The sequence below is a fragment of the Oxyura jamaicensis genome, chromosome 8, assembly GCF_011077185.1.
Source record: "Oxyura jamaicensis isolate SHBP4307 breed ruddy duck chromosome 8, BPBGC_Ojam_1.0, whole genome shotgun sequence".
NCBI lineage: Eukaryota > Metazoa > Chordata > Aves > Anseriformes > Anatidae > Oxyura > Oxyura jamaicensis.
The window spans coordinates 4,913,624-4,927,573 of NC_048900.1; the positions used below are offsets into that span (position 1 = coordinate 4,913,624).

At 35.8% G+C, this 13,950-nt stretch overlaps 1 long non-coding RNA gene across 2 annotated transcripts in view; it reads right to left on the reverse strand.

Annotated features, from left to right (window-relative positions):
* The window catches only part of LOC118170569, a 129,268-nt gene that overhangs the window by 16,507 nt on the left and 98,811 nt on the right, over positions 1–13,950 (reverse strand). The window contains exons 6-7 of one of the 2 annotated variants that reach the window (XR_004752780.1): positions 3,878–3,990; positions 1,261–1,352 (exon numbers count right to left, since the gene is read on the reverse strand). This is a non-coding gene — a long non-coding RNA (uncharacterized LOC118170569). Of the gene's footprint in view, positions 1–1,260; positions 1,353–3,195; positions 3,374–3,877; positions 3,991–13,950 lie in introns of those variants that run through there. The other variant, XR_004752781.1, reaches the window with a different exon arrangement.

Below are 13,950 nucleotides of genomic sequence, written 5' to 3' on the forward strand. Positions count from 1 at the left end.
TTATTTCAGAACCAAATTTACAGTTTCTTATGCTGTTCCCTTCGATTCAATATAACTGCATTCAGATGAATGCTATTAACAGCTATCTTAATGTTTTATAAAACAATATTTCTGTAAAAAAGGAAAAGAACAGAAAACCTAGTTTTGTCCCTGGTGGGTGTTTTCAAAGCCAGGTAACCAAGTTTCATTATTTTATTTTTTCTTAAAACAGTTGGGTATCCAGTTGGTCTCTATAGCTCAAAATGTGAATAGCAAGAAAAGAAAGTCACTTCTACCAAGCGCACAGCTATTTTAGTAAATACATGTCTGAAGATAAGCCTTGAAGACTAAAATGAGTTTGTAAATTCATAAACACAGGGTAACAAATTAGTCTGCCTTTTGTAGGCAAATTTGTATGTTCACTGCATAAGTAACACTATTAAAAAGTATGTATTTAAATACTGCACTGTGATATTTTCAACATGAAAAGCTATGGTAGAGCCAGTCATCTGATACTCTTATTTGGTTTCTTTTTAGAGGTTCCATTTGTGCTTGTTTTTTGTTTTGTTTTGTTTTTTGTATGTTTGCTTGTTTTTGTCATTGTTGTTGTTTTCCTTTTCTTTTCTATTCTTAATGAAGAGCTCTTTCCTTCTATCAGCAGATCAGGAATATATTACTTGTGACTGCAAAGCCATTCCCCCACCTCACCCGCCCAAGATGGCAGGGTGAGAAAAAAAAGAAATTAATAGTACTACTTTACCACTTTACACGGGTTATCTGAAAAAAATAAAAAGTAACATGATTTTTTTTCAAGTGCATCATTCTGTTTTTGGTTTTGTTGTTTTTTTTTTGTTTGTTTGTTTGTTTGAGTGGAGAGATATGTAAGCTTGCTGCAAATAAAAAGAACTGGCATTTTCACTCAGCCATGGAAATGTTGCATGAACATACATTCTGAAAAAAGTAAGGCATTATGTATAGTATGTTGCAATATGTCCATAAATAATATACCATAACATAAGTTACTATGGTAACTATTTGGATTTGAGATAATTTTTTTCCACTAAATAAAAAGTACTCACATAAAAGATCTATTCTTGGTGTTACCAGCTAAGCCTGATCCAATCCTGACTGCTTTTTTAGGTTTTCTTCCATTCTCAAAAATGGCATTAGGATATAGCACTTTTGACTCAGCAGGCTTGTCTTAGGTCACTTACTGTATATATACAGGTAACATTTAGCACAGAAAGCAGGATTTAGGAATCATGGAAGCAAATTCTTTACCTGGAAAAAGCTCAAGTTGTGCAAAGTTTCCTGAATAAAACACTTCCTCAGGAACAGGTCTTGCTTCCAGCCATAGTATATACAGAATAATCCTGTAAAAGTGTTAAATATTTGCTAGCATGAAAAGCAAGATAGTTCCTACTGGCTGAGGCAACATTAAATTCTTAATAGGAATGCAAAATATAAATAGTCATGTAAACTATTGCCTCAGCTAAAGAAGCAAGCAAAGAAATAGCTGTTTTGTTTAGCACTCAGAGAGAAAAGGCAACAGCAAAATGTAAATATAAATAAATTACTCTTTCTTGTATTAACTTACATTCTGTATTATCTTCTCTTTTTGTATTTTTAACAAAACATTTTTGTATTGGTCTGAAATTTGTTTTTTAAAGATCCTCCACAGCAAGAAAGGGAATCTACTAAAATGACTTTTAAGAATCATTACTATTCAAACATTCTTCTTTCAAGGTGATAGTCAACTCTGCTTAATAACTTCTCTTAGAACACTAATCCGCTAAGGTTGCCTTAGTTACAGTGTCACAAATGCTAGAAAGTTCTGCAGCTACTTGCAGAAGATAGAAATAATGTGGCTATAATAAAATAATAGTCTAAGGAAATAATGGTCTAAGGAAACCACTAAAGAAATTGGTCAAAGTCAATCACACACAGACATATAAATACAGACACACACATATATATATATCAGGTACATGTAAAATAAAATGAGATTAAAGACCGGCAAACAACCCACACCACTCAGCAAGTATTTTCTTACCTTACTCTTAAGCAATTTTATTAAAAAAAAAAAAAAAAGTTCAAAACTAAAAGAAAATTAACTATTTTCTCTGTTCTCTGATGAATACCTTGAGTATCTTTTGAGTATCTACCTGCATCTTTTTAAGCTGACTAAACAAAACCAAAAAAGACATTTAAAGTATTCTGGTGGGTTTAGAGTTCCCATATGTTCTTAGCCCTTTTAATCATCTTTTTAAAAATAAAGCAAACAGCTAAACAATGGCTGACTTTCTATAAAGCCTGCTGGTGATTTTTGCATCACATTTCTTTTCAGCTGTGTTTCTGCAAGGGCCCTGGAACACTCAGTCAAGAAGCCACAATCATTTGGTGCATTAAGACATTTTTCAAGGCAAAACTGACCAGGACTCAGGCACATGAAAATGGTAATTCACAGCTCCACAATCCATAACCTTGATGGTTTAGGGCATAAGTGGCATGTCAAGCCACCCCTCAGCACAATGCAGAATTTCGTCCCTACAAGATTTGAAATATTTCCGCAATGGATATTGATCAGTGAAATAGTCTGCATTGTCTTATACAGAATATACAAAACACTTTTTGATATTTCAATTGATCATTAATATGCCCAATAGAGGGCAGTTATTCCTACCTTTTTTATTTTTTTTTTTTGAGAATTATCCGAGGGTATGATACCTCATTTACTGGATAATAAATGTTCTGTCATAGTAATAACTGCAGGGAAGGGTATGTTTCTGAAATACTTTTCTAGCTGGAGAAATGGATTAGAGAGATTATCATTTCATCAAAGTGGCAGAACAGTTGAGAGGAAATATGGAAGGAAATTTTTGTATAATTTCTGTAGAGTTGCTATTTGTCAAACCCCACTGGCATCAATCATACTATATCTTTTCTTCTGATGCGATCACATCAAAAAAAAGGTGATGTTTCTCTTTAATATGCACGTGTTAGAGTCAAAGAGGTGACATAGTATAGCAAGACGTTGATGTTCTTTTGAATTTACTATCATCTTGATAAGAAAGGTGCAGACGACACTCTAATTCTAATTTCAGCTTATAAGCAAGTAGCAGGTGAGTCTTTGCCAGTATTAAAGAGATTTTTTTATTAATTTTTTATAGCAGATTTTTAAGCTAAGTGTATTGTAGTTTCTAGCAAGGAACATGGTACAAATAAGGAACACATCAATTCTCAGACGTGAAATTCACATATAGATGACTTGAGTAGTCTGACAATCTTGAAGAATAATGGTGATTAACATGATTGGACTGCATCCAGTCTACAACCACGTTAATGGGTTTTGGAGACGACACCCTATTGATGCACACAACGCTAGTGAGGGCAACTAAAAGGACAAGAAATAGCCAGTTAAAGAATTTGCTGCAATAAATAATAATAATAATAATAATAATAAAGCTGAATTAGAACAGGGAAACACAGAAGCCAGATCACACAGATTTTTGATAAGTGTCTTTCCTTATGTTTTATTATATTCTGTTTCTCCTTAAACTCCCCACTCCACCCCCTGCCAAGTTTCAAACAGAGAACTTCAATTTCAGTAGAAATTCACATCCAAAAAACATAGCTAGTTGTAGGATGATTTCCATATGTTCTTCAGATGAGATCTGAGAAACATCCAGAAGCTTAAACTGGTGGAAATGTTGCTTAGTGCTAATGACGTTGTGTCTATTAGGACACACAATGTTTGTGCTTAGGATATAGCATAAGTATAGTTGAGAAGATTATCATCAGAGAGGGGAAAACTGCAGAGAACAGATAATGCATATAAAATTTAAATACATCACCTCTTCACTAAAAGTTCTGAAAATCAACATATATAACAGCTTACCTGAGCAATCACAGCTCTCACATGCATTTTGGATTGTCTGTGCATAAATTTATACGTGTTCTTCTGAAAAGAGGACACCAGAGAACTAAGGCTGCAGTTCCATTAAAGTAGTCCTAACAATAAAAATAAAAAATAATAATAAAAAAATACAGCATAGAGGCAAAATCACTTCTAAATAGTGTTTGTCAGAATTTTCCATGAGGTGTCGTAGGTCTTGAATTTCTCGTTAAAAGGCTACAACATGTTTGTGTTTTGTTTAGTGCTTCTGCATAATTTCAAAGTATTACCTAGCAATTAATGTATGTAGATTGTATTGTAGTGACACTTCTCTGCAGTGAATTCCATGTTCCCCTGCTGATGTGTTTATTAGTGTCTATAATTAAGCAGTTATTCTCTCCCCACTCCCCTGAAGTATCTAGGTGTCTCTGTAGACAGTGTTTAGATCTGCATTGTCCCCTTACAAAGGACGTTTCATATTCTGAAACTGCAATCTTCCGTTTGTCTCCATGACTTGAAATAAAAACCTGAAAGAATATAGCACAGACTGACCACACCACGGTGAGTTGTCCCCAGGCAACACTGTGGGGTACTCACTGTCCCACCTCCTCAGCAGCATCCCAGTGGAGCTGTCATGTCTTACATGCAACATCACAGGCTGTACATGTTTAAAATCAAGGATAAGGCCTGATGCACAAGCAGAAAATATTCCCACCCCTAATCCATGCATTGCCTTCAATGCCAGACCTGTGGCAGTTATGAAATAGGGCTAGCCCAGAATGTGATATGTTTTTGCCTGTGGATGAAGTCAAGAGAATGTTTAATTTGGTTAAAGGTGAATTTAATGAAATTTAGGTAATTAACAACAAAGTTCTCTCCACTGTATCTGATCTCCATCTGCTGTTACCCAAAGATGCCAGAGACTGAAGTCCTCAAAGTTTCAGAAGCCTCTTCTGTGTGTTATAAGTACATGCTTTCTCACCCAACAACCAATTTGAATGAACTCCTGAGGGGACAATAATTCCTCTTCCATGTGTTGCACAAGAACTGAGTATTTTAAGTGATGACATCATAGTAACTTGATAGTATGGTTGACCATATTACTACAGAATATACATATATTTTTAACAATTTGACCCCCCTCCCAAAAAAGGAAAAAAAAATAAATCAGAAATTACATTTTGCAACATTCTTGGGATACTTTTATAGTTCTACAACACTACACTCATCCATGCAAAGTTATTGAGTTGCTATGTGCTCAGCTGGTGTCTGATCCATGAGACAGGAATGGAAAAGAGGGAGCCTTTCTCCAAGCATGGAGAATGCAACCTCATCTCCTTTGTCAGACTTTCTTTGGTGCCCAGTAGTCCCAACCCAGATGAGGGAGATCCCCATTATTAAAATAACTGCTACTTTGGGGCTTTCAGTGTGACCTTCACTGTGAAATCAGTTGCAATGTATTAGTGTTTTATGGTCTTTTCTATGCCAGGGGCAATGCACTTTGACAGTTCCAGTTTCCTCGTCTGCATTATTTTTGTTGTCAAATTGCCTTAAGATTTTATAAACCATAATCTGAAATCAGAATAAAAAAAGATATTAGAAAAAGGTACGTGAAGATCAAACTTTTTATGTAGTTTTGAGATAACTCTTCATAGCTTTCCAAAGTATATATATCAATTATTTTTCATAGCTCAGCAGCATTACATATTTACTTGCTTCTCTCTAAGTTCCTCTGATGCCATAGCAATGTACACAAATGTCTAGAGAAACAGGTAGTTTTGTTCTTAATAAACCAATGCCTTTTTTCATGTGCATTAGCGCCCATTTGGAAAAATACATTTCTGTCTCCATTAACCAGCTGTTTGTTCTAATAAGATAAGTTTTACAGATGGGGAATGTACTGCTCCAGGCACATATAGAACGTGTTTCAGCAGGTGTATGGCTTTTCCAAAATATATTTTCTGATTTCTTTTTCTTATGCCTGCTAATGATATCCAGAAAGCTCACAGTGATTTCAGAGTGCGTTCAGTTTAAGAGGTTCAGGATGCTGTGCTGACTTAGCATCTTTGGATCCCAGTTACTTCAAAAGTGCAAGAGACTTCCACACCATCGTTGCAACATCATTTTATTAGATCACCTGAAGCTGAGCTGTCAACAGCTTGGAGTGAGAGGAGTGGGGAGCACAGCCAGGCACTCTTAGCACATCCAAACATAGCTCCTGTCAATGAAATCCTCTGCCATCATAGTTATAGCTTAGGCTATTTTTTCCAGGCAATGGAAAATCTCCCTTGGGTGAATGGTCATGCAAAACCTGCCAGGCCTTCCCCTGGCTTCCTGTACTACAGGTATGAGCTGCCTGCCTCAAGAACAGTGTATCAGCACTGATCTACCAGAGTAGATTCAAACACTCATCTCTTTTTCCAGCATGCTACCTATGAAACATGACTGCAGTGCAGAAAGAAATATTTACGGTTGCTACATATCATTTAGTCTATCACTTGTCCACTGAGGCATGCAAACACTTTAGAGTTCTTTGCCAAGACAACAAAATTACAATAAATGTAATACTGCCAATAGCCTGCATGCTTGAAAAAGAGAATAGAGCAAAGCTTGAAGTTTTACAATGCATTTGCTGGAAAACAGAGCATGTGTTCCAGTGGCCAGCCCCTGCCTGTTGGGAGAGGTCTTGTCCCTCCTGGCAGAAAAGGACACAGATAAGGGGCTCCTTGCTTGTCTGTCAGGGAGACAGAACTTCTAGCTTCCTAGTGCAAAGTCTCTGTTTGCCATGGAAAACGTTTCCTTCTTCCTTCTGTGAAATTTCTGCTCTTCAGTAGGATATCTGCAGGCAGCACATTATTCAGCAGAGTTGCTCACTCCTTAAACTGTTACTTTTAAGGCTCAGTCCTTCCTCTTAGAACCTGCTAAGACAATGGCTGCCTCAGAAAGATAAGGTCTTGTTGAATTAAAGTATTTTTAATGAAGAGCCACATTTTGGGAAAATAAATAAATAAATAAAAAATAAAAATAACTGCTTCTCCAAATTGCCTCTCAGAAGATTACAGTAGACTTTTGCTAAAGGAACATCACAGCCCCTGAGGCTGCAATTACTCAGTTATTGACAGACCTGGTATGAACCTTTATCCCATTCAACCATTTACTCATCTTCCTCCCTTAACGGTGTTGATTGAACAATGCATATGGCAACATTTCCAAGTTATGATCTGATATTGTTACAAATAATCAAAGCAAAGACAACTTTTCTTCTATTACGTTATTTTTAAAGTCAGATAATTTCAAGATTCAGAATATAAAGCAGCTAAGAAGATACTAAGTTCTCTAAGAAGCAGGGCACTTTTACTTAAATTGGATCTAATGTCAACAGAGTAGTAATATGATATATAAACATGGCCTCTTCTACAACCCTGCAGTTCTGATACTTGGCTTTCTCTCTGTGAAGACTTTTCCAAGCCTTTTTTAAAGTTATGGACTCCACTCTAATTAGAGTCATAAGTTTATGGTTTATGGGACAAGGCACAATGAATCCATGCAGAATGACTTGTTGAGTTCACATTGAATGACAGAAAAAGTAAAATCTGAAGTGAAAAGTCCTTCAATTAGTGCCCTGTAATTAGCTAGAAATTTACTATATTTTTATGGCTAGCAACCACTCAGCAAGGCCTGAACACCAGCTGAGAGAATAAAAGGAAAGTAAATTTGCCCAAAGAGATTATCAGGACCTCACCCTCTAACAGAAACTATGAATAGGATTAAAGGATTAGTTATGCAAACTAACAATGGTGTCAAAATGGTTGAACCATCTTTCTATAAGGAAAGGTGGGATAAATTGGCTAGAAATATCACTGCCCTAAGCCCAAGGGCTGAAACCCTTCTCTCTGCCAGAAGTGAGACCCGAGGAGGATGTCTGGGGAAGGATAGCTACAAATGTTCCAATTGTGTTTTCATGCACAAATAAAATACCTGAATGATCAGTTGAGACCGTTTTAATAATACAGTGACTGACTGTAATCTCTTGCTACATATACACAGAGAGCTACTAAATGGTTAACCACCTGCTTCTCTCTTCTAGGGCATATTAGGTCGTGGACATAACACCATAAAAGTGTGTGTGAAGAACACTTTGACCTGGTTACATGATCAAACACACAGACTTTGGAAAAGAGATCATAATGCACAGCTTCTTCCTCTGTACAGCTAGGGAAGCATATGCATTGTTGTGAAACTGAATATTCCCTGGAGTGTCTATAGACCAAGGAAAAGGTAAAAGAGCTTAGTATTAGGGCAGCTCAAAAAGAAAGTCCACAAAATAACAAGAACATCTGAAGTATCATCAGAAAAAAACAAACCATCTCCTTCACAAAAATATCAAGGTGGTAGTACACAGTATTGGATCACTGCAGAACACACCATGAATTTAGTAATTTTTGTGATACACTTTCCTTTATGCATTAAAAGACAAATAATTCTCTGTGTAGTTCCACCCATCTGGATAGTTGCACAACATAATGTGACCCTAAAATACTGTACTAAAAAGGGCAGCCCTGACATGCAATACTAAAAACAGCATTCCAGCAGAAAGCCATGTTTATATACATATATACACATATATACACCATAATGCCAATACCAAAGCATCCTTCACACCAATTAATGCACTAAACTACCAAACACAGCTAGTTATCAAAGGTGCCCTTGTTGTGCCAACTAATCGCACTGCGACCCCAATGCCCTTTGATTCTGCCAGTGGTAGTTCAAAGCCTGTCAGCATGTTTTCCATCTGGCTGATGATGATGGAATTAAATCATTCCCAACATGTTTAAAACAGAGACATACCTCTGATTTCACCCTCCAGCAGCCCAAATAGTACCTTGCTCATCTTCCCCAGGGAAATCTTCAGATCGCAGTTGCCCTTTGTGTTTCTTTCCTATTCCTTCTCTTCCTGCCACAGTTTAATGACAAGGATGCTGAAAGATAGTAATGTCACAGGACATTTGCAGAATTAAAACCTAGTCTCTTGAAAAAGAACAATGCATGCAGTCAGATCTCCTGAAATTCATTCCACAACAAAGCTGGAAAGCCACTAACTTTATGGAACTATCAAACAAAACAGTTGCAAAGCTCTTGTTTGGTAACTAAAGCTGAGCAGATTTAAGAGATGAAATATTCTTTGTTTCCCCAGACATAACTACCCACATCTTACAGTACAAGATCCAGCCATCTTGCATAGAATCTCAAGCTATTAAAATAGTGATGAAAGATCCTTAGACTAAGTCATCCGCTTTATTTTATTTAGAGATCATGCTGGTCTATTTTTCTTTTTGCTGAATATTAATAAGAGGAGAGTTACAAAAGTACACTATATATAAAAGTATACAGTATACTCTAAAAGTACACCAGGCTAATGACTGCCAGAGGATTTATGCTACTACCCATCTCTGTAATATCTTAACACTTGTCATCTAAAAGTGACAACTATGTGAAATCTAAACTAGGCTGCATGAATGTAGAAGCTTAGTAGAAGCTTCCTTCTACTAAAATCTATGATGGCTAATCACAAAATGAAGAGTGTAACGGTAAAACCTCCTGGCAGGCTGTAGCATGGACTTTTCTTAGGGTCAGTTGAATATCTCCATACCTCAAAGAAAGCACACATACAAAATACACAACTCCACAATCATATACCAATGTGCATCTAAAGCAAAGCATCCTTATTTCATGCTGGTAAGCAGTGGCTTAATTCCTCCTTTAAAATTACTTACAGTTTCTAAAAGCTGTCTAGGACACTTGACAGACTCCAAACCCACGTACAGGGAATTGCTGTCAAATCTGACTAATAACAGACTTATTGTCCTGCCCTCTGCCCACCTCTTCTCTTCAAACACCCTCCACTTTCAGCTTTTCTTTTCTAAGCAGAGACAAGAAAATTATACTTTTAAAAATAAAAACAATGTAATGATTATTGTGTTAGATAATTGGAAGTTTTGCTCTGCCTTGATTAGTTTATTTGATTTTTTCATATTTAATTGTAAAAATAGAACAATATATATTTATATTTCAACTCTATTTTATTAGTTGGGATGTGGAAATGGACTAAGTGCATGACAAGTTACTTCCTTGTTATATAAGGGAGCATCCCCGGTCTTACTGCCAAAAGCCAACATAATTACTCAGAAAACAAATATATTCAGAGTCCTAGGAGACAGCGTAGTGCTTAGAAGTCCACCTTGCTTTTAAAAAATACAGAGGAACACCGATCACTGCAATCTGTATCAATAAAATTTGTCATCATAGAACATATAGAGCATAGAACATATTTACCAGGTATCTCCAGCCCCATGTTATACACACTGGAATTTGTCAGACAAGAAATAAGCTGTTAAATAGCATATTTTATCTAAAAATCTTATATCAAGAAAATCTAGTTGTTGTGTTTTTGTTTGTTTGTTTGTTTGTTTTTTCTTAAGAATAGTTCTGAATGAATACATAGCTCTTCTCAATTCAGTACGGAAAGAAAAGAAAAATCGCTCAGAAGATACCTATGAAGTAGGTCAAAATTTCTATTTCCACTCAGAGTAGTTTAAAGCTATTCTGAAAATCTCAAAGATTTTCTTACTACAAACAAATATCCTGGAGTTATCAGGTAAAGAAAACACTCCTAGCTGGTAAGCAATGGCTTGTGCATCTCCCAGCTTTATTGCCTTTTACCAACCGGAATGTCTGTATGACTACAATTCATCTCTCAACATTATTTCAAGATATGCAATTATTACAGTTTACCCTATTGTTCCTTCTTGAACTTAAAGATTGGAACCACACCACTAAAAGAAAATAGCTTTGTTGTGTTGTATCTACCTCTTTTCCACAGTTATTTGCATAACACAAGGGACTCGTCCTATTTATTATAATCATAAAAGTAAACCTTTGTCCATCCCGTTTTTAGGGATTTTTCAATTTGATTGAAAGATGGCCAAAAAAAAAAAAAAAGAAAATTCAGGGTTTATGAGGTGATATCTTATTTGGAGGTACTGCCATAAAACCAAAAGAAAGCATGTAAGGAAGATACGTGGTTTTACTTTTGTCAAATGCTGAGAATTTATTGCTCCCACAGGAGGTCTCATCAGTTTCATGGAGTTACCCTACAAAATAGTTTTCAGACACTGTTCACCTGAGCAGCTGTTTCCAGCAACATTTCAGTCTTCTCTGGAATGGAATGATTAACCCCATTCTGAAGCATGTCTGAGGCTGTCATCTTTTTAGAAGCATTACTTGTTCTCTGATGCACATAGCCCAGGAGTTGCAACTCTTGTACATTGCAAAATAGTTTTATTTATTTATTTTTTGTGCTGGCCAAAGACACAAAAGCTAAGTTCATGCGTTTGTTTGTATTCATTAGATGAATCAGTAGAAAGCCCTTTCTGATAGTTTTTCTATTTTCCAGTGTTCTTGTAGTCTTTGTCCTGTAGAGTCCCAAAGGACAATTAATGCCCTCATATCACAATGGTGATATCACAATGTATATCACAGTGGTGATATACAGACACAAATATACCAGTCCCTAATACTTACAACTTTTCTTCCTCAGCAGCAGACTGACAGATCTCAGAAGTACTGACTGATAATCTTGTCAACAAAAAAGAGTATCTTCTACTTTCAGCTTTCACCAGTGTTAGTTCAATTTTAAGTGCAAATATAAAGTAACCCCAAAAAGTCATCTTTTTTTTTTTTTTTAAAGGACACAGACAAATCACAGACAAAGAAAGTGTGTGTTAAAAAAAATAACAATGAAAATCAAAGGAACCATTTTTTTCCACAGAAAATATGCTATACTGAATGCATGTCTTGTAAGAGACAGTATGCTTCTTAATGGAAATACCATGAGCAAATTATGGTATGTTAGGCATAGAGAGCTTTTATAGTATCCAGAAAATGAATGCCATTGAATGTACTGCAGAGGCTCAAAGAAAGCTAAAAACTGAGTAATAATTCTAAATAGCAATCAGAGCTGCATGTGTTTAGGACTCCAAAAATATATATATATATGAAAACATATATTGTCTAGCTGAATATCTTCTAGTGAGAATAACAGAAAAAGTACAAGAAAATTAATTGCTTCCCACTTCAAACCAGGGAAGTAGCAGCCACCTCAACCCCAAAGAAATCTATACCCTGCATCCATATGCAGTCCCTTCAGTTCTCCGAGGCTGTGATGATACAGTTTACATAGTCATTTGAGATGCGGTGAGCTTCACTACTTGTTGACTGTAAGACATGATAGTACCCCAGCGAAGCATGCAGTACAAAGATCAGTTTCAAGAAATGATGCTCTGATTTGCTTGTGGTCTTGGGTGAGCTGGACTAGAAGACAGCAAAAATGTTAAGGGGTGGTAGTGGGGAAGCTTTCTCCATACTTTTAAAATATTTTTGCTTTGATAAAGCTTTACTTTTATACTTTGAGGGACAGATTCGTAAGTGTTTGGCACATGCAATCCTTCCAGATTTTTGTTACCGTTTAGTATTCAATTGTTCCTATTTATGGAACTTTCAAACAGATTTTCAGATTTCAAAATAGCTCACATATTTGTTCATCTGTGAAAGATGTTCAAAATTCTGACCCAAACAAGCAGCAGATTTATGAATGAGAGGTGTTATTTGTGTTGTTTGAAATACTACAGGGGGAGATAAGCTGCAAGTTAGACACATTTTCTGCTCCCTGACTATTTACTGAAATTTAATTTTAGCTGAAAGTTTCAGATCAGATTTCATTATTTTTAGTGAGGAAAGACATAACACTATTCTACTGAGTTCCAAGCTTATTCCTTGGAGATAAGTTCTAATGGGACTGCTGATTCAACACACTCATCCCATTCATTTAATTTATACTGAAAACATATCTCCACTTTTAGAATGAAATATGTGACTACGCTTTACTCGTCATTTTCAGGCTATAGATCAAACCAGAAACATGTGATGAGTTTATGGCATACTAGCTAATAAAGTAATATTCCAAGTACAGAAATACTCTGTATTTTCAATTTTGAAATACTTCATGAAATAAAGTGAAAACACAGGCTGGAACACTGAAGAGTTTGGAAAAACATCAGATTTCAGTCAGCAATATTTAAAGGGAACGTACTAAAAAGAAGAGAATACAGTCTTGATGTCAATTTTCTTGCATTACACAACAAATGAACTCAGATTCTGATTTTTGAGGGAGTCTCCACCAAAAAATGAACAAACTAAAAAAAAAAAACATTTTGATTGGTTACTTGGTTAATAGAATGAGAATAATTCTATGACAAAGTCAGGTAAAGGTTCTGATGGGATTTTATAGATTCTGTCGCGTGCAAAGTAAGGCCTTAAATTCTGGAAGTATTATATTAACTGTTAAACTTGCAAATGGTCTAAATAAAGTTGGAAAGAGTGATTTGGAGCTTATTCCTGCCTCTTGCAGAGCCAGTGCCAAAAGTTAAAGTTTTCCTCTATGAAAGAAAGATTTGGAAGAATACAAATGACTTATTAAAAAAAATAATAATAATAATAATCTAAATTTATGTCTAATGAGGAATGAAGTGGCTCTGACAGAGAGAGAATTTTGAAGTGGTAGAGAGAAGTATCTCATCTGTCAAATGGTTTGGCTGGAAACATTACTTCAACCATTTGCAGTGTACTTCCTTTTCCGATGGTCACCTACGCCTGCTAAACTCTTTCATTGTATGGTATTTTCTCCTAGTAGCATTCATCACCGCAAAATTCAAAAGCATTTGTTACAAAGCAAGAGAAAAAAGTGCTGGGCACTTTTCTTACTGTTTTGATTAGTTCACTAATCATTATATTTGCTTTGACTTTTTACTTCTATAGCACAAGCAGGGATTAACTCCAAAAAAGTCTTTCAAGGTCTTTGCTGTAAGTCTATCATTATCCAGATCCAATGTTGGATGTATTTTAGCTTTTTCTTGGAAACCCTACCATTACCTCTGACTACACATACTGATTGCTGAAGTTCATTGTTACTCCAAGTCACCACCCTCCATTGGCCAAATATCCAAGCAGAATCCATA